The sequence below is a fragment of the Lissotriton vulgaris genome, chromosome 4_1 (genome assembly GCF_964263255.1).
Source record: "Lissotriton vulgaris chromosome 4_1, aLisVul1.2, whole genome shotgun sequence".
Classification (NCBI taxonomy): Eukaryota; Metazoa; Chordata; class Amphibia; order Caudata; family Salamandridae; genus Lissotriton; species Lissotriton vulgaris.
Genome location: NC_141691.1, coordinates 1,304,562,621 through 1,304,585,218, shown reverse-complemented (window position 1 = coordinate 1,304,585,218; position 22,598 = coordinate 1,304,562,621).

Genomic DNA, 22,598 nt, shown 5'->3' with positions numbered 1-22,598 from the left:
TTATTTATTTATGAAGGGCTGTCAGAAGGAAAGTGTGTTGGGTTGCTCATATCCTTTTCCACAGTTTGCACTCACTTAAATTACTTGTTTTAACATTTTGATGTAGTTTTTTCTCTCTCGCTCTTCAATTGCTCTGTAAGATTAATGATTTAACTTTCTGGAATTCAGTTAGTGGCAGTAAATACTTTTAAGATGGCTGAGAGGGCCTTGACTTTGTATAGAGGATGGAGTTTTGGGCCAATTGTCTTGGAGCATCAGTGATATCACTCTACCACAATCAATACTCGTACTACTGGCAAGGCCACTTCATTGGTTAAGTCAAAGTGATCATTCCTATGTGGAACAATCCCCTTAAAGCTGAAAGTGGGGGTGTATTAAGGTACATAGAGAATGTGAAGCTGATCATAATCTACATAAGCCTGGCCCAGGCATCAAAGCAACAACATGCTCCTGCCTACAATTACTAATTAGGAAGGGTAAGCCCTCTGTAATCTGCAGTAAGAACTGCACTCTGAAGGTTTTAGTTGGAGTCACCCTACCTCTGTGACATCTTTCCATTGTGAGTCTCATAATAGAATTTGTCTTATGATCCTGTCCAAGTATCACCACCTCAGATGTGCTTTCCACTGGGTTTGCTGTTATTCCCAGTGTGCAGCCCCAAACCCACTGCACTGCTTTACCCCCACCACAAGTGAGGAGGGAGATGCAAAGGTATTGTGTCAGGACACTCAGTTACCAGGGAGGTCTTCACATTGTAATACGTCTCTGACAAGGCTTTTCTTCTCATGTGTCCACCCTGACTTCAGACTCCATAAGCCCTTACTCATGATGGACCAGAAACAGGGAAGAGTGCAACAGAGATGCCGGGGTATAGCACACTCTTCAAAAATACTGGTGTGGGATGGGAAAGTCCCCTATTTGATTTTGCTAGCATAGACCACTGCTATATATTTCACATGAAGTGTGTCTCTGGTATTTTGTCCTTTTGTTTTGGGTGTTTGTGCATAATTATACCTGCATGCAGGGGACCACTTTGAATAATGTAGTATGTATGGATTGGGGAACCAGAGCAAATTTCTCTGGTCTGAGGGTTTGTGCATCATCTATGCCCTCCTAGCTGACCGTGACAACTGTAGGCTTACTGGACCACTCTAGACTGACAGTTGTGGTAGATTATTTAACTTACCTTGTCAGGATTGGCTTCAGTGGGTGAATGGGTTACTGGCTTCACTTGTGTGAAGTGTCTATTCAGTCTTTTGAAAAATGGCCCATCACTGCATCCAGTGTGCATGGGAAATGTATGTGTGTGGCATTTTGGGTAAGTGGATGAACCATGAGCATGTATGTCATAAATAACTGTATACACAGTTAAATCCATTTTAGATTTCCTTTATAAGTATGGCTTACAAAATGGAGGTTAAAAGTAATTGTTGGGAATACTGAAACTCATGGAAATCTATAGTGTGTGGAAAGACTAGAGACGGCGGTCTCTTTAGAAGTACAGGTGTAACCTTTTACCAGGACTCTTTTATTCCCTTCAGGTGTCACAACCATGATGTTGATAGGCAATGAAGAAGGACAGGATAGAGTAGTTTCCCTAATATTTTTTGATAATGACCTACTCTTTTATCCGTCTGGAGATGGTCAAATAACTGAAAAATTTAAAGTGTGATGGATAATGTCCCCTTTGAGCCCATGTTTTAGATTTTTCAGAGTAAGAGGCTCACAGCTAGCCTCTGCTTCCCAATTACACTAGAAGACAAAGACTGTAGCTGGCATTTCTAGAGATGGATAAACAAAGTGGCAGAACTGTCATGAACTAGTGCCAGAACTGTACAGGGAAAATAAACAAACCCTTTCTGATAATGGGACAAAAATGGGACTAAACCCAACTCAGCATTCCAGGACGTCGCACTGACCAGTGTTGGGTGACATCCCACAGAGTGTTTGAGAATCATTTGAGATCCAGAACTTGGGTCTCTGGCAGACAACTTTCCAGTTAAGTGAGGGGACATCACTTGAAAATTCTGCAAATTTCTGCAGCAGGAGATGAGAACCTACCTTGGAAGAGGAGCCTGCTTGCAACTGCAGGTGTCTCTGAAGGAGGAGTCTGTCAAAACGAGTAGCAGTTACCTTGTGGAGGAGCTACATAACTAAAGAAGAGCTGACCAAGAAATCACAACAGACACCTACACTGCAGAACTTCTGGAGGAGATTGGACCTGCAAGAGATTATAGTGTGACGCTTGTGTGTTTCCATGGCTGTGTCACACTGGACCTCATAATTGCTTTGGCCTGCTTCCACAAAATGGAGAGTTTGATGGGGTTTATGGTGTGGTGTGGCAAGAACTAAACTACCTTTGCTAACATGTATTCTATGCTATTTATTTTACCTATTATGGCCACCCGAAATTCTCGCTTTTTTGCCAAGACGATGCACGGAGTTGTGTGTGCGTCTTGTCATCCCTATGCATGGTTTCCAGAGACATAAAGTTTCACATCAGACTGTTGCCTCACCTGTGGAAGAATTTCTCAGTTTCCTCAAAGTATTTGCGGTGGGCTCTTACATCGTTTAGGCGTTTAGTTTGCTTTAGCGTGTGGCAATGGCTACACAATTTTCAACATTTCCTGACCTTCACTGCTCTTGGGAGACCCTGCACAGTGTCTGGCTGTTAGAAATTGGGTTACTGCTTGACTGGAGTGTGAGCCCTGGCCATGCAGCAGCCACAATCCTGGTCAGGCTAGGGCACAAGCCATCCCAAAATTAATCTATGCTTAACCCCCTGGTAGCTTGACACAAAGCAGTCAGGCTTAACTTGGATGCAATGTGTAAAGTATTTATGCAACACTTCAAACAGTAAAACATTGAAAACACCATATAAAAAGTCTCACACCAGCTTTGAAAAATAGAGCTTAATTTAATAAATAAAACAAGACCAAAATGACAAACGTCCAATCAGTAGAACTGGAGTTATGAATTTCAAAAAGAATAATGTGAAAAATAGAACCTTAAAGCATAAAGCACCAATCGGGGATATCTGGGTGCGCTGGACTGGGTCAAAGTCAAAAGTTCAGGCAGACCACGATAGAGCACAGGTCAGGTACAGTCCCAGATTTGTCCCTCTGAAATGTTATCTTCTTCAAGTTTTGTGCCTAGAGTACCGTTCGCATTGGAGAGGGTTGCAGGGAGCGAGGACAGTGTCACAGGTGGTAGTCGGCATGATGTCAGGAGGAGGCCGGGTGTCGTGGACGGACGGGATGGTGATTTGTATTAGTGGTCTGCTGCAGGCAATTGATGCTTGCTGTGCAAAGAGACAGGCTGGTGGTGGCTCGTGCTGAATTATGGAGAGAGTGGTGAGGTTGCTGGTGCGAACATGCCAGTTTGCATTTACGAAGAACCCAAAAGCTTTATTCAAAGAGCCTGTGAGCCACACCAAGGGGCCAGGACCAGAGAGGGACCACTTGGAAATCAGGAGCTCACTACAGCGGGGTCCAGGAGCTGTGTGGTGAGCAGTTTATGTCATTGAGGTTCAGATCAGGAGGCCATCAGACCAGCTCTTGGAGTCACTCTGGGGTCCTGGGGCGAAAATGAACGGATCCAATTCTTCTTACCCAGGAATGAGGGCAGCCAGTCAATACAACAGGGCAGGAGCTTCTTCAGAGTGGCAATCCAGCAGTTTGACAGCCTTTTTAAGCAAAACAGAAGTCCTTCTTCCTGGTGAGTATCCACAAGTCCAGGAGTATACTGAAGATTTGCTGTCTGTGATTCTTCTTCTATACCCTGGTGGCCTGGTTCTGGAAGGTGAGAAAAGCTTCTGGACACTGTCTTTGAAGTGCATGGAGTTTCCAGCTTTCCCAGCTTTGGCTCCTAGCTGGCTGATGTGACAATACAGAGTTGTTAGGCCCTTTGTGGAGAGGTGGGACACTGTCTGATCAACTGCAATGGGGCAGTGCCCAGCTCCTTCCTGTAAATGTAAATGTAAATGTGGGATACTTGTAAAGCGCACAGTTACTCTACCCGAGTGTCCCGGCGCTGTAGACCGCTGGGGAACCCGTCCTGGTTTTCCCTGTGAGATGGTCCCTTTTCTGGGTATCTCCAGGGTGAAACCAGGCATCCCTGGCGTCTGTGGGGGGCCGTTGTAGAGATGAGGCAAGCTAATGCCCAGAGTTGCCGAGTGTGCTCCCTGGTCGGAGTGGGCACCGATGCGAGAATTATCAGTCCGCAGATCCTGGTCCAAGACCCTGCCGCGTCGGGAATCGAACCCTGGTCTCGGGCCGTTCTCTGCACTCGGGTCTGCCGCCTCTAACCAGTGAGCCACACCTCCCTACAATTCCTCCGATCCTGCCAGTGATTGCCCATTTAGTCACTCGTAAGCTCCCCATTGTATATGACTGTCAAGGAGGAACACACAAAGTCCAACTGACAACTACACCTAGTTATGTGATTAGAGACAAGCTGGAGGCATCAAATGGCTAAGGCAGAAAAACGCAAACTTTCTAAAAGTGATGATTTACAAGAGGGCGACAATGGCGCCCCCAACTGCTGCACAGCTGAAATGAGAAAACTTTCCTCGTAAAGTGAACCACATTTTTTATTATTTAACCAAAGTAATCCGTAGTAATCCTCAAATTTAATAACTTGCAATTACTCCATGTAGTCCTTTTATAGAATCACTCCAGAGACAGCTAAGTTGAACTGGAATACTTTATTCCGCATTTTTAAATGCGTATGGTGCCCATTAAGCTTCTACATAGACACGTGCTGTCAACTTTTCTTTGAGCCAACACAGTGAAACAACCCAACGCATTTCGAACTTAGGGCCTCATTAGGATTGCGGTTTGTCCGCATCCTCCGGGCCGGCGGAAGTGTCCGCCGGCCTGGAGGATGCGGAAAAACCGCTGCGGAGCCCTCTTGTAAATCATCATTATTGATTAACTGTGTTGGGACGGTCACAGCGCTGTTTTGCATGCATTAAATGGCAGTCAAAGCAAAAACTAAACTATACATCAAGCGAAGGTGTGCACTTGCCATCTTTAAACTTTCTAAAAGTGGCATTTTCAAAATTGCAATTTAAAATCTGACGTCACAATAAGGTAGGATTTTAAATTGTGATTCCAGGGACACCAAGCTTAAAAGGCTTATCACTTCCTGTTTGGAAATTACACTTATAAGATGTAATAAGGTAACTCCAATGTTGTCATATGAGAGAGATAGCCTTTGCAGTGTGAAAAACCAATGTAAGCGTTTTTCCCTACCAGGAAAAGATAATACACAACTTTTTAAATACACTGTACCATAGGGGTGAATTATAACTATTAAAAAGGAAGGTTTAGGCCTGTAAAAAAGGTTTATTTTGGCAGTTCAAATGGTATTTTAAAACTGCACACACATGCTCTTCAATGGCAGGCCTTAGAGATGTTGGAAGGGCTACATAAGTAGGTGGCAGAATCGGAGGTGCAGGCCCACATTTAATTTACAGGCTATGTAGTGCAGTTTACTAGGGACTTATAATTAGATGTAAAATACCTTTTGGGTACAAGTCAATGTTACAATGTGTTAAGGAGAGAACACAAGCACTTTAGCACTGGTTAGCAGTGATAGTGTGTAGAGAGTCCTAAGGCCCAAAAACACAATTTCTGCAAACATTTAGAAGGAGGAATGCAAAAAGGGCAACTTGCAGTACTGGCTATAAAGCCATTGACTTCCACATATATAGCTGGTACAGAGATAACAATGGGAAGGGGACACTAAGGATTTCGTCTCCTTACATACGGATGACATACTCCTTTTTCCTCAGACACCTTTTGTGGACAAAACGGTGATTGATAAAGCTTCTAGAAAGATGTGGCCAGCCTTGAAGTGAAAGGTCAACTGGGGCAAATCAATTCTAGGGAGTATATTACTCCTATACAAGGGCAGGAAACATGCTGATCCAGTCAGACAGTTTCAAATACACTGAGTTACACATTACGGGCTAGATGTAGGTAACTCTAATTTACCGATTCATAAATACCTAATTTTACCAATTCGGTATTTATGAATCGGTAAATTAGAAGGAGGGAGATGTAGGTAAATCAAAAATCTGATTTACCGAATCTGTAACATTTGGTATTTACCGATTCGGTAAATACCGAATCGGAATTGCCCATTGATTCCTATGGGCCTTGAAGCCCATAGGAATCAATGGGCAATACCGATTCGGTATTTACCGAATCGGTAAATACCGAATGTTGCAAGGGTGCAGGGGGTGTCACTTTGACACCCTCTAGCACCCCAATTCCAGGCTTGTGTGCCATGTGGCACACATACATGCCCTAAGGGCATGTCTGTGTGTCACATTGCTCAGGTGTGCATGCACAGATGTGCATGCACACCTGAATTCGGTATGTTACCACCCAAATACCGACTCTTAAGGGCCTGTGGCACTCTTAGGCGTGCCACCTACATATGGATTTACCGAATCGGTAAATATACCGATTCGGTATTTTACCGATTCTGTAAATTTACCGATTCAGTAAAATTTACAGAATCGGTAAAATATAGGCCCCCTACATATGAAAACCCTAATACCGGTCGGTAACGGCCGAATTCGGCCGTTACCGACCGGTATTAGGGCTCCTACATCTGGCCCTACATGAGCTCAATAGAAAAGCTGAGACTCCCTCTTGGACAACATAAAGGATAATTTGAAGGGATTGCTCTCCCACACTTTAATGGGCCGGACTGCTGTCATCAAAATGAGCTCCCGAGGCTACTCTACTTACTGCAAAATTGGCCCTATGAAATTCTGACACACTTTCCTATGATTGGATAAATCACCTAAGGTGTCCTTCCATAAAAGTGTTCAATTTGTCTGCAATGGCATATCTGGCATAGCCAAATTCTAGCTTTATTACTGTGCCACCAAAGATTTCTCAGTTCATGATTTGCTCTTTGGCAGAAAGGATACTCTACATTCCAGTTGTAGCTCAACATTTTGAAAGACTCACCCTTTCTAGACCTCCAATGCGGAACGACTTCCCTCAGACACCAATGTCCCCCTGGACTGCTGGTATGGAACCCTGCAGGGGCTGGGATAGAATGGCAAAAGTACACAGTATAACCTGTCATAGTTGAAAGTATGGCCAGATCACTTGTTTTTATTGAGAGGCTTTAGAGTCCAATATCTAACACATATTTCAGAGCTTGAAGACGTTGGAAAGTACACAGTATACAAATCTTTGACATGCTGCAAGAATACTTTCATATTCACAAGTCACGTTTTCCAGTTTGTAAGAAATGTAGTTTTTAGTTGAGAGGGGTGGTAGCTCCACTCAAATATTAGACAACAGCTATGTTAGGCTGAACCATAAAAGTAATGTAACCTATGCTTGACCGTCTGGTAGCTTGGCATGAAAAGCAGTCAGGCTTAACTTTGAGACAATCTGTAAAGTATTTATAAAGCTCAGAACAGTAATTAATTAAAACCACAACATGAGAGAAATCCCAAACCCATTTAGAATAACAGAGTATATTTCAATAATAAAATGACACCAAAACAAATAAATCCCAAGTAGTAGATCGGAGTTATGTATTTTTACCTTTTTAGTGAAATCTAGCAACAAAAAGAGCAAAGCACCAACTTGGTATATCTGGTCACATGAGAGCGGGTGAAATTTGAAAGTTATAGCCAACTTTGAGAGCGGGTCGAATAATAACGGTGGATTAGGCCCGGTCTCAACTTACCTTCAGACTTAGAAGAAATTTCTGAAATGTTCTTGAGAAGGTAGAGTCTCAGTGGGACTAGGAAGCAGGCAGTATCTGAGGACGAGTCATTGACGAAGGGGAGCCACTGGATTAAATTGCAGTAAAGCTGTCAGGGCGGGAAAATCTTAGAGCGGGAAAATCCTGGAATCCACATCGAGGATGTTGTCATCATTGATGTGGTGCTGCACGTCGTTGAAGCCATTTAGGAGTTCTGCCTTCCCACTTTGAAATCTTTTTGGAGTTTGGCTGCAGGCTGTATCCAAAGAGGGCTCCACGAGGGCAGATACCTTCATCGAGAGGTTACTCTGAAAGGTACTTGCTACTGCTGAGAAGAACAAAGCGGGAGCTGGGGCGAAGTCAATCCCACTGGTGATGCACCTCAGTTGTATCGGCTTGCAGATAGGTCCTGGTCTTTTGTAAGTTTACAGAACAGTTTTTGCTGGAAATGTTTTCAAGTCCCAGGCTTTGGCTATTGGTAGGAGAAGGCCAATTTAGTACCATCCCAGGGGTTCAGGACCTGTGGGGGCACCCCTTGGGGACTAGGCCTCACTCCAGCAGGGACCAGCAGCAGGCAGATAAGTGCAGGTTCTATGGAGCTTGTTGTGTCCCTGTAGCTCACAAAGGAGGCGAGCCAGCTCGTCCTGGAGACACTTTGGTGGTCCTGGGTTCAAGAAGCAGGTCCAGTCTTCCTTCTTTGGAAAGCGGGCCAGCACAACAGTTTTTTCAGCTGCAGAGCCTTCTTTTGAGTCTTCCACAAGTCCAGAAGTGATCTGATTTGGTGTCTGACAGTGCCACCATTTGTGAGAAGAGACACCTGACCCACTTCCATGCCCTTCTATGCTTAGCTCCCAAATGTTTGGGCTGACAAAAGGCTAGTGTCATGTTCCTTTCTGTGCACTGTAGGCAAATTCCTTTGAAGTGTAAATGGCTCTGGGTACAACTCTGCCCACAGCCATCCTGGTAAGTTGACCTATCCTGTCCACAGCTAGTCCCCTTTGTCTCACTGCCTGGCACCAATACACAATCCACAGCAGCAGAGTCATGTGACCCAGGAAACTGGCAGACAATACACACTTGATTTGGGCACAAAAATGTAAACTTTCTATAAGTGAAATTTTTACAATTACAGCTTAAACTTTACCTCTACTATTAAGGAGGATTTTAAATTACAATACAAAAAAGACTAAGGAACATTTTTCCACCTGCTCCCAATTCAAAGTTAGATCTTTCCCAGCACATATTAAATATAATAAAGCAACCCAATGTAAGTCCTTGGAAGGTTTAGACCTTAAAATAGTGAAAAAGTATTTTGGAGTTCTTCACTCTGTCCTTCGGCCCACCACATCAAAAAAAGGAGACACTACACAGGATGAAAAAATTACAAGACGCAGCTCTTCCATATCTCTATATATTGGTACATATTTCCCATTTTGTGTGCTATGGGCAATCAAGAGAATGTTTCAGATGAGGCACCATACTCAGCCTTTTAGCTGACTCCTCCAAAAGGTTGGATGTCTTCCTGGAACTCTGCTTATAACATCTCTAATCTGCTTGGCAAGCCTCCATTCAAGATTAACTTGCCCTAAACCTGTTTTTGCCTCACATTCTAGTAATTTGAGCTTACCATCACATGTTGGTGGTGAGATGTCTGCCAGTACATTAGTAACCAGGAACTCCTGTGATACCTTTAAAAAACCTAATCACAAGCACAGGCATATTAACTCCAAACCTCCTGCCATAAGACCTTCCTTGACCACTCCTGATTTACAGGCAGCCCTACTCTTACCCAAAACCAATGGCAGAGAATAGAGGTGATGATCTAGATGGTTTGGTGCCTAAATATCGAGGGACCGAATATCGACTGCCCAAAATATCGACTCCAAAATATCGAGGGACAGAATGTGGAATGCCTATCTACAAACAGGTAAGTACTAAAATATCGATTCCAAAATATAGAAAGTTAAAATATAGTTAACAAAAATATCAAATTTTATAAATGTATTAAAAATACTATAAAAGTAATTAAATGATAAACTCAATTAAATGAAACATTGTTAAAATGATGTAAAAAAAGCTTAAAATGTAAAATAATAAATGTAATGTAAACAAAATGTTGTATATATATTTACTTAATATTATTATAAAAATATTTAGAACATTATTACAAATATATTGATATATATAAATAAACATATTATCTAAATATGAAAATAAATAATATATAATAATTAAAGTAATCATTTTTATGTTAATTAATATGTAGGGAAAGCATTGTATAGCGTAGGGGTAAAAATTACTATTCCCACTTCAGAAAGGGCAACAGTAGGGAAAGCGTTGGATAGAGGGAGGGTAAAAATTACTGTTCCCACTCCAGAGAGTGCAACAGTAGGGAAAGCTTTGGATAGCGTAGGGGTAAAAATTACTATTCCCACTCCAGAGAGTGCAACAGTATGGAAAGTGTTAGATAGCATCAGGTTTATTATTACTATTACCACTCCCATGAGTGCAACAATAGGGAAAGTGTTGGATAGTGGAGGGGTTAAAATTACTATTCCCACTCCAATAAGTGTAACAGTAGGGAAAGTGCTGAATAGCAGAGATAGGGTAGGGGTAAGAAATACTATTTCCACTCCGGTGAGTGCAACAATAGGGAAAGCGTTGGATAGGGTGTGGGTGAAAATTACTATTCCCACTCCAGAAAGGGCAACAGTAGGGAAAGCGTTGGATAGCGGGAGGGTAAAAGATACTATTTCCACTACAGAGAGTGCAACAGTAGGGAAAGTGTTGGATAGCGGGAGGGTAAAAATTACTATTCCAACTCCAGAGAGTGCAACAGAAGGGAAAGTAATGATTTAATATTTAAATAAGAATAAATTAATTACCAATACCAATTTAACATTAATTAAAATTAATTACCAATTACAAAATATGTAATAATTAATAATTATAAATACCAATAAATGTTATTTATTAAAATGTAATTACCTATTAATAATTAATGAACAACCAATTAATTTTCAATACCAAAAATGTAACAAGATAAACAAAATTACCAATTACTAATTAATTAACAATAAATTATTTATCAATACACAAAAATGATTAAAATAATTATTTAAATGCAATTACATTACATCCACCCTATTCCCCTATAACCCACAACCCACTCCAAATAATAAATTAAAACAATTAACATAATTATCAATTAAACAATTAAATAAAAATAATTACCAATTAATAAAAATTAATTACCAATGAATAATTAATTATCAATTAATTAATTAACATTACATCCCACCCTATTTCCCTATAACCCACAACCCACTCCAAATAATAAATTAAAACAATTAACATAATTATCAATTAAACAATTAAATACAAATAATCACCAATTAATACAAAATAATTACCAATGAATAATTAATGATCAATTAATTAATTATCAATACATATAAATACATATTTACTTAATTACAATTACATTACATCCCACCCTAATCCCCTATACCCACAACCCACTCCAACTAATACATTAAAATAATTAACATAATTATCAATTAATCAAGTATTAAAACTTGATTACCAATTCATAAAAAAATAATTACCAATTAATAATTAATTAACAATTAATTAATTATCAATACATACAAATAAAACTACATATTTACTTAATTACAAATAAATTACTTCCCTCCCTATTCCCCTCTAAACCCACAACCCGCTACAGAACTAAAACGCAAAATTATATTACAAATAATTATTAATTCATAAAAACTAATATTTAATTTACTATAATTAAATTACTTCCCACCCTATTCCCCTACAAACCCACAACCCGCTACGGAATTAAATTACGCAAAAATTAAATAACATAACATTCATTATTTAAAAAAATTAAACATACATTACAAATATGATATATATTTTTAACACATATACTAGCATAAATAACACTAAAAAGAATGTGAGATTATGGAAAACGATATTTTAAATTCAATATTATGAAAATGGATATTTCTTACCTTAATTTCGATATTCTAAACAACTATATTTTGGTAATTCTATATTCTGTCCTCTCTATATTTTTAATTTGATATTCTGGGCAGTTGATATTTCTGAATCGATATTTAGGGTGTTCACCGAACTAGATACAGGCCCCAAATTAGAGTTTTGTGAACAGAGCAGATGCAGTCAGGGTTGCAGAGGTCATTACGTCTGCTACCCTGCCTTTACTTCACCCGCCAAATTTCGAGTTCACTGCTGATCCTACAAAGGAGCCTATGGGTTTGTATGAATTGATGTCATGATACTTCATATAAAGCCATTTAACGGTTTGGTGTACATCTGTAATTGGTGATAGACAATTGCACCAAACTTTTTTAAAGTTTTACCTTTACAAACCAAACTTTCAAAGAAGGAGTTTGTCAAAAACAAATGGCTTCAACATCATGAGGCTTTTTTCCCATGGTGTAAAGGTTTTATTTTTTATTTTTACTGTCCCTCACCACAAGGATATTCTTGTTGGTGATGGACATAAAAACAAATCCATCCGACCACCCTCTCTAAATAGGGAGGACAGTCAGAGGGCTTGCCTCCAATGGCCCCATCTTCGATAGGCCACTGGAGGAAGATTTATGTTAGTGGAGTAAACCTTATTTTCCACCTGACTCACAATTGGGCAGGAGGACCGAGAGTTTGGCGGACAGGGTACTCAATAGCCATTGACATGGAATACTGGGTCTGCCAAACTCTAAATCAGGCTCCTAGTTTCCTCTCCTTTGATAACCAGTGAGGAGTCAAATTATGGACATGGACCTAAATTCAGATTGTGAGTTTACTAATAAGATGACAGCTTCTGCCATCCTTGTCAAGCATTACTTGGGAATGGAGTTCCCTTGCTCAAAAAAATGAATAATTTCCTGACTTGAATGGTAAGCCTATTTTTGATTCTGCCTAATTTTCCCCTCCATAGTCTTGTGAATGGTCCCCCATTGAGCATGTGTCTCAGTTGTCTAGACATTGGCTTCAATGACCTCTGGATAACCTTCAACATTTATTCTTAAACCTGAATGCTCAAGACCTACCCTGTGCAATATGGCATGTTCTGCACCTGAGGTAGACCCAAACTTTGTCTCCTTTCTCCTCCATTCTGGTCATCAACATGCCCTAAGGTGTTGCCAGGATCATGTTGTGGAGTTCTCTGGCCCTCCAATCAGGCTACTAGACATGCTGGAGTGTAATGTCGGACTCCATTGACCTACTTTTTCTTTCAAACTGGACATAAAGGATGGATTGTGTGCCTTCTTGGCAAGGCCAAAGTCTCTTTCTCAACTAAGTAAAGGAAGTTTATTCTTATGCACCTCAACAACCCCAAAATCACTGATATGAGCACTGGCCTGGCAGTTCGGGCTGGACTGTTCCCATTGGGCGCAGGGTCAAGACTGATTTTCAAATAGCTGGGTTCAAACTGGAATGGCATGGGGAGCAAAAAAACGATGGATTTAGGCTCAGATCTCTGTACTGGGGTGAATGTATGACATTGTTCTGCATTCTTTCCATCAATTGTTCTTTGTGCTGACAAACACTATGACTCCTTGGGAGGTCATCTCTCTGGTGATCCCGGACTCAAGGATACTTCAAAATGTGTCAACATTCTCTCCTCCCTGGAATGAGCCAGCTATTTTCAAAAAGGCCTTCTTCAAGGAGTATGTTTTTGACCCAGCTGGTGAGAGACGGGGGTCACCCCACAACCAATCAAGGAAGAGCATCCTGGTGCTTCCTTACCTGTGGATAAGCAAGTCAAAGATCCCACTTGTTTGGGTGTAGACCCACTGCCAGGAGAAACAGGTTGCATAGTTGAAGTTGTGGAAGAGCATCCTGTCATTCTACCCACGTCCTCCTACCTCCATGTCAAGTAAGCCTTTTCCCTTCCTTCCCTTCCTTCGCTTCCTTCCCTTCCTTCCCTTCTACATTGATCCCCTTTCTTCCATAAGGAGGTTGCATTGTCTGTTTTATTTTCAACTCGGAAAGCATTAAAGCATTAAAGCTTTCCGTTCTGACTTCCTCTTCCAGTTTCTTCCTCACTTCTCTCAGGAGGGAACTCTACTAGGAGATGAGGAGGTGCAGGAAATACTCCAGAAGAGAGCCACCACTCCTGCTCCCACTAAGGGGGGTTTTGTAAACTGCAACGTTCTTGTCTGCACAGAAAAACTCAAAGACCTAAGAAGTCTGATAAAAAATGTAAGATGCCTAAACTCATTCATCACCTTTCACCATGGATGGGCATCAATCTACTTCCCAACACTCCTGCCCGGCAACTGGAAGATATCCCTTGACCAGAGAGGTGCTTATGTTTACATTCTGATCCAACCCCTTCACCAACAGTATTTAACACCTTAGCTGCGTGTAAATATCCCTCCCCAGTGCTGCGCTGTCCATTGGAAGTAGTGCTGAATGGACGTCCAATGGACGTGCGCTGCACTGGGGAGGTAGCGCTGCTGACGACCTTTGGCCGTCAGCAGCACTTCAGAGGTTAAAGCTCCAATGGCAACATTGCCACTGTCACTTTCAGTTCTTCCTCTTCAGCCTCTTCTCTATTCCTTAGTGCTTCATCAATCTTTTAAGGATAGTTGTCTCCTTCATGAGGATGTGGCTGTCTGTCCAGTGCTTAAGTTGAGCCAGTGGTTTCAGGTGCTTGGCACCAGCACTTAATCGTCAGCACCGGTGCTAATAGAGCAAACTCAACCTAAAGATATTGGAGCACATTTTATAAGCAACAGTTAGCGACATAGTCATTTTTGATAGGCATGGGGAGATGACAGTATCACAGGATGTTAAGCCTACGATGAGACTCGAACTAGGTTCCCCAGCTCCAAAGTCTGCAGCTCTGGCCGTTATGCCACACTCTATCCCACTTGTATGGTTTCATGGTTAGTAGTTAGTTCTGTTATAGGTGGCACTAATAGAAGCAACGGGCTGGTGCAAGCTGCTTCCTGACGAGAGCCCTGGCAACTTATGTTTTCAGAAAGTAACCACTGTGTCTGTCTAATAATCTACCTGGACTAAATCATCCTAATGTCCCAATGCCTGGAGACCATTCACTACCATAATTTTATGTACATCATTCTTCTCCACTCACTGGGGTCCCTGATGATTTTCTAGAAGTCAGCTTGCGCCCCAGCTCTATCGCTGAACATTCTAAGCTTCACAATAGACACTAAGGGGTATAGTTACAAGCCCTGTGCACCGCTCGAACATCACTTTTTGTGTAATCCCTGTGGCGCACAGAATTTAGGCATATCTACAAGGCCAGATAAGGCCACCCTGCATGGTTTTTAATGTTCTTGTAGATATGGAGCAAGGCAAGGCAGCGCAAGTCGCTGCCTTGCCTTACTCTGCGTGAAAGAGGCTTCCCATGGGTGTTGCTGCAGGTGTTCCCACTCAACACCCATGGAATTTGATGCTGCTCCAGATTTACAACATCAGATAAACCTGGGGCAGTGCCAAACCTTGCTCCTCTCTATAGCAGGCCTAATGAGGAGAAATGTTTACACTTCTCTTCTTTTTTCCCTCTTTAAACGTGTGCTGCATTCTGCAGCACACACAGAAAGAGGTTAAAGCTGCATGCAGTAGCACACATAGAAAAAGGAAAACGTCTCTTGTGATTGTTTTTGTGCAGGAAGTTGCCCCTTTCTACACAAAAACAATTGTGCCAACAACTCAGACAACCTTGCTCCATGGTGCAAGGGAGTCTGTGTTGGCTCACGGCCGCAAAATGTGCAGCGGCGCTGGATGAAAGAAGAGGAGTGCCCGTTTCTTGTGAACACAGTGCATCCCTGCCCTTTCGAAATGGTGTAGGGCAGTGCAGCAAAATGATTTGCGACACTGCCCTATGCCAATTCGTTATAAATATGTCCCTAAGTGACTTCTTTTAAAACATATGAAATCCGAGCTTTGCCGTATTCAAAATGAATTCAGACAAACTCTGTCTTTTCCCTCGCTTTCCCTCAAACAAACAAGCCAGATTAGTGGGTCTCCTCTCCTCCTTGGTTCAATGAATATTTCGGGACCCTCTCTACTATAGAGCCATTTAGTGGGAGAACACCCTCTTCTTCTGCTCAGACTTTGCTCACTCTGCTAAGATTCCCCTGGGCAGAGGTTGAGATTCAAAAAATCAGTGGTGACGGACAAACATTGGAGCCATCTTTGCACCACTCTAGACCTCTTTATCAAATATGATGCATGCAATATTAGTTGAGATGTCAACATCTAAGGCCTCTCTACATGTGATCATTTTCCTTGGAAGGAGTCCTACCTCCAAAACAAATCTTGGGAGCTACTAGCTGGCACCTTTGGCAATACGTTTTCTGTACCACAAAAATAATTGCTGTATCTTTCCAAAGATGAACAGCATCTTAGCAGTCCACTATGTGAGCAAACTAGGAGGGACCATGTCCAAAACGGGCATCTGTCCTTTTGCTGCAGCCTTTATCTGGGTACATTTGGAGAAAAGGTCTGACTGAATAGCTAGCTATGGTTTTACCTGCTTGCTACTTCTCAGGACATCATGACAGGGCCAGGTATCCAATAAGTCATGCTAGGATTCCATAAAAGAAATTCTAGAAGCCTAGATATGGACCAATACCCTGACCCAACAGGGACCGCTGGCACAAAAGTGTAAATTCACACGAGGGAGGTAATTAAGCCGATGTGATATTTTAAACTGAATGAAAAAAACTTAAATCCAAATGGAGACATTCCTGTGGGTATTTTACACAATTCCATCTTCACCTTTGTCAGAGGTTGTGTTATGTTACATTAAAATATTTGTAAAGCGCATCGCTGCCACATCAACGGGGCATCCCAGCGCTAGTCTCGGAAAGGACGGCAGAAGAAGGTATGCAAAGGTCTTCACTGCCCTTCTGAAAGCCCCATGATTCTCAATGCTCCTGATGGACAGAGGAAGTGCACTCCAGAGGGCAGGAGCTTTAGCGCGAAAAGAGCAGCCACCTGCTCTCTCTCTTCTGGCACGAGAAACACATGCCAAATTAAGATTAGCTGAGTGTAAGGCCCGAAAGGGAACATATGGGTGAAGCAGATTGGACAGAAAGGAAGGCACCTGAGGTTAGGAATGTGTGTGCAGTACATAGAACCTTGAAGTGTATTCTCTTATCCACAGGGGACCAATGCAGCCTGTGGATAAAGCTGGAAACCAAGCAGAACCTAGGAAGGGCAAACAATAGCCGTACCGTAACGTTTTGGTCTCGCTGAAGTCTTCTGGTCACTTTCCTATTGGATCCTTCATACAAAGTATGGCAGTAGTCCAGCCTGAAAGTACAGTAGACTGACATGTGTGAGATTCTAAAAATCCAGGAATGGGTTTTAGCAAACAGGCACCTACCACCGACTTCACCTGAGCTTCAAAGGTCGAGGCGCTGTTGATCCAGACACCTTCATTTTTCTACCACCACCTTGGGCTGTGGGGGTGACCCTAAGGAGAGGCACCACCAATGGTCAGCCCACTGGTAGATATCTCTCCCCAGGAGAGAAGAATCTCAGATTTGCCTGAGTTTAGCTGTAAGCAATTGGCCGCCATCCACTCAGCGACAGCCACCGTGTAGGTAGCCTTGTAATTTGGCACGGTTCTGAGAAAAATTATTGAAAATGAAATCACGAACTGAGGATCATTAGCATGGGATACCAGCGTAAACCCCTGGGCTTTTGCAAAAAGAACCAGTGGTTGGATATAAATGTTGAATGGAGAAGGGCTCATTGCGGAACCCTCGGGAACACCATGTCATAAGTATTAATCTGAAAACCGAATAGAGAAGAAACAATCTGGTGAGGTGAGAACAGCATCACATGTTTTAGTGCTATGTTTCTAATGATGTTGCCATTTAAAACTTAACAAACCCTGTGTTGATCCTGTGTTATCATTTGTACCAATCTTTATTGTTGGTCAGCGAACATCTTCTCAATTAAATTCAAATTGACTTTATTGTTGTGGCAAGTTATACTAGGCTTGCCAAATGTAATTGATGACATAGCTAATGAACAAAACAAAAATTCATTGTTAATTTCTGCTTTGACACAACTGTAAACATAAATGTAGTAGGACAAACATGCTCGAGATTACATCTTGTTTCTAACCTGATAACTAGATATAATGTAATTTCAAACTGCATGTTTCTCTAATGCCAGGTACTTTGGAAGCTGCAGAATGAAATGCAGCACCACCGTGGCACCGGGCTTGTGTTGTTGTGTTAGTACGTACTTTCCAATGTAAGCTTTCACAAAGATGTATTCTAGGTATACATGAACAGACCATCAACTCTTCTTGGCAACATCCAAGTCAGAGAATAACTGCCTATTATTCAAACCATATAATCTGGTTGATGCAGAGAACACGATGCTTTCATAGATGACCTAGGCAGTATTCCACTTACACTGTAACTAATCCACAGCAGTTTAGAAGTGAGTCTTTCTCTATTTCCACTACTCTTCTGTTGAAATCAATCCAGTAATTTCAAAGATCCATCTTCCAAAAGGTTTCAATGGGAAAACAGCACAGTACATGCCTACAGTCACGGCAGTTAACTCCCAACAGATGATGCCTGGCAGAGCAAAGACATTGAAAAGAAAGAAGTACCCATAAAGTAATACAACCCAATGTATATACACGAAGTCTTAAAGAAACATTACAGAGTCTATATGAACATGCAGTACGTACCTACAGTCAAGGCAGTCAATTCCCAATGCTTACAATTCTAGAGCAAGAACCTAACAGAGTATAACTGGCAGAGCAAAGACATTGAAAAGAAACCAGTGCCCTTAAAGTAATACAGCCCAACGTATATACATGAAGTGTTAAAGCAACATTACAGAGTCTATATGAACATGTATGAATGTAAAATCTTCGTGCCAAACATCTTCTATCTCAACTCTGTGATCATGATACTGTATCTGATAAGCAGCTGCCAGCGTTGTGTATTTTTGGCACTAGGGAGGTGAGAGAGGTAGTATACTAAATTGCAGATTTTGGCCAGTCATCAACAATAAGCACATCGGCTCAGTGAGTTTACCATGCACCACTGAAGCAGGTGAGGAACTGCAGGTCACCAGCTCAAATCCTTGCAAGGAGAACCCAGCCTTTCATTCATCTGCAGATTGGTAAACTGGGCATCATAAAATAGGTAAAGACCAACTCTCTTATTTACAGCGATTTGACATGCAGTTTGATGCCTCATATGTTCACTGACAGAATATCGAAACCACAAATATCGTGATACCAAAATATTGTGTCATAAATATTGATCACAAAAATATTATTTTTCTATACATATAATGGTAAGTACAAAAATAGTGGGAAAAAGTATCGTCTTGCACTAATATTTAAAAAAAATATTCAAAAATGTTTTTTTACTACATATATGGTTTAAATAAGTGCATTTTAAATATTTTAACATATAACATTAATATAATGAAAATGTTATATTTTTAAACAATATTTCAAAATATACATACATATTTACTTATTTAAAAACACATATATGAAAGTGTGTATGTTTATATACACATGTATAATGTAAAACTAGTTTACATTTTTTTAAAAATATTTGCAGAATCTATACCCAGTTTAGTAAAGGTTAATTGTTTGTTTTCCTTTTATTTTTCCTAATTTTCTGTATTATTCTAACTGATACATGGCGGCATTCATATTGCCAATACAACAAATATATATATATATATATATATATATATATATATATATATATATATATATATATATATATATATATATATATATATATATATATATATATACATATATATATATATATATATATATATATATATATATATATATATATATATATAATTTTTTATTTACAGATAGATATCTAGAGATATATATACTTACATACACAGAAAATAAAAAATACAACAAATAAACTGCAAAAAATGTAAAATATTCCCAATAAAATTATGCATATTAATCAAACAATATATAAAAATATGTTTTACTAAACATATCCTAAAATCTACATAAGTATATATATATATAAATATATATATATATACATACTTAAACACATAATACTATATATTTAAACCCTATTAATAAAAGTATTAAACTCTATATATCATAAATATACTAACCCCCACTCCAATGTATACACTACAAGGAAAAGCGCTGGACTCAGGAGGGATAAAATACACTATTCCCACTCCAGTCTGTGCAACAGTAGGGAAAGCTTTGGGCTCAGTAGGGGTGAAATGTACTATTCCTTGCTCGAGTCAGCACAACAGTAGAGAAAGCGTTGCACTCAGGAGGGGTAAAAGTTACTATTTTCACTCCAGTCTGTGCAACAGTAGCGAACGCAATGGAGTGTGGAGTGGTCAAAGTTACTATTCCAACTCCAGTAAGTGCAACAGTAGGGAAAGTGTTGGACTCAGGAGGGGTAACATTTTTCTATTCTCGCTCCAGTCTGTGCAACAGTAGGAAAAGCATTGTACTCAGGAGGGGTAAAAAGTACCATTCCTCCTCAAGTCGGTGAAACAGTAGGGAATGTGTTGGACTGTGGAGGGATAATATGTACCATTCCCACTCCAGTTGGTGCAACAATAGAGAGAAAGCAGTTCACTTCAAACAAATAACATATTTTAACAACTCTAATAAATAACAAAAAATATAAATATTTACATTTTAAAATGATATGTCTAAATTGTAACAAAAACTAAACAAATTACATAATTATTATATTTTTTATAATTATTATCTATGAATACAAGTAATATTAATTTAATTAAAATACAACAATATATTCTCACAATCATACCAGCCAATGATTAAATGTATTTGAAATTAAATAGCATAACAGAATTAACATTTTACATAAGTAATACATTTTTTTATAAATGAATAAATAATTTTAAATGTATTGTTACTTAAATAATTTTCCACGTATACCTCTGCAAACTAAAAAGCCCACACCTAAAATATAACTTAACAAATAAGATAATTTCACAATTTATATAAATATCAATTAAAGTTGCATATTAATAATTATTAGTAAATTATTGTTTAAATACCTTCCCACCCTGTACCCCTAAAAACCCAACATCCAACACCAAAAATATATCTAAAACATTGTAATAATTACAAAATTTACATAATTATCACTTAAACAATAATACTAAAATACTAATAATTAATTCATTATAATTATTTAACTTCCCACCCTTTACCCGTACAAAACCCAACAACCTTCACCTGAAATATATCTTAAAAAATAATTTAATAACACAATTTACATAATTAATAGGCAATAAATAATAATTATTAAATAAAATGAATTCATTGTAATTAATTATCTTCCAACCCTTTATCCCTACAAACCCCGCAAAAAGCACATACAATATAAATTGACACATAAATTAATTAAACAATTTACATAATTATCAAATATTTATTCAGAGTTAAAAAAAACATTTAAATTAATTTACTTTCGACACTGTCCCCTTCAACTTCAAAATGTATTAATTACACACTTTACATCATTAATTATCAAATAAATATTTAGAATTAATGTAAACATAATTATTAATTGATTATAATTGATTTTCTTCCCACCCTGTACCCCTGCAACCCCCACAACCCCTACGACACGTAAAATTACAATTAACTACATTAAATGTAAAAACAACAATAAAATGTACAAACTATGGGGTCTATTACGATGGCGGTCGGACAAAGTCCACCCGCTATCGTATCGTGAAATGGGAACGTCCACTATGTGTGCGGCGGTCCCGCATACACAATTAGAATGCGCCCGCCACACTGGTGGGCACATCCAGCATTTTTTACATTGCGGTGGGTGGTGCTGTCAGCAGCACCCGCCGCAATGCAAGAAAGACATTTGTGCATTTGCATGCACAACGTGGCAGGCAGAAAGGCTGCATCCCGCCTGCATCATAATATGGATGGCGGTGTCTTGCAGACACCACCACCATATTCAACCCTTTTCCACCCAGTCTTCTCGCCTGCCGGGGGAAATGGGAGGCGGACGGGAGATAATGTAATGTGCCATGTGGGTTGTGGTGATCTGCCCGACATTATAATAGACCCTCTAATTTCAGAACAATATTTATGCAAATAGTTTATAACATATACAATTAAAACATATACTAAAATACATAGAGAACATTTAAAAAATAATATTCTTTACAATGATGATATTTTTGACATCGATATTACTTACTTCAAAAATTGATATTTTTGTCAACGATATTCCGAGATCACAATATTTGTGTGTTGCAATATTAAAGACTCAATATGTCTCTGCCTTGATATTGTTAACTCTATATTTTGTCCTAACACCCCTCATATTAAAAAGGGCTTTTATAACGACAGCCCAGTTTTGTAATGTGTTATAACACTGAAATTTGAGTTTATTTCTGGTTAGAGAAAGACCTATATCTTTCTTTCCTTTACACAACTGCTGAGACTATATAACTCTATGATGTATATTATGTTGACCTGTTTTATCAATATACTCCATATTAGTAACAACATACATTGTGATTACAATGTTTGGTGCTTATATTTTACTTCTAAACTAACTTCCTTCTAGGTCTGTTTTTCTTTTTAAATCACAATCGCTTGTAAAGCACTCAGATGTCCTGTCAAGAATGGGTCGACGCTATAGAAAACTGTCTAAATATACAACGGAAAAGTGACAGCAATAAAAAAGAAGGCGAAAAATAGAACAAGAAAAACAATTCTCCTTATTGTGAGGCGAGGGGTTATTTGCTATAAATCAAGCTCCTAAAGAAATTGTGAGAAGCTGAAC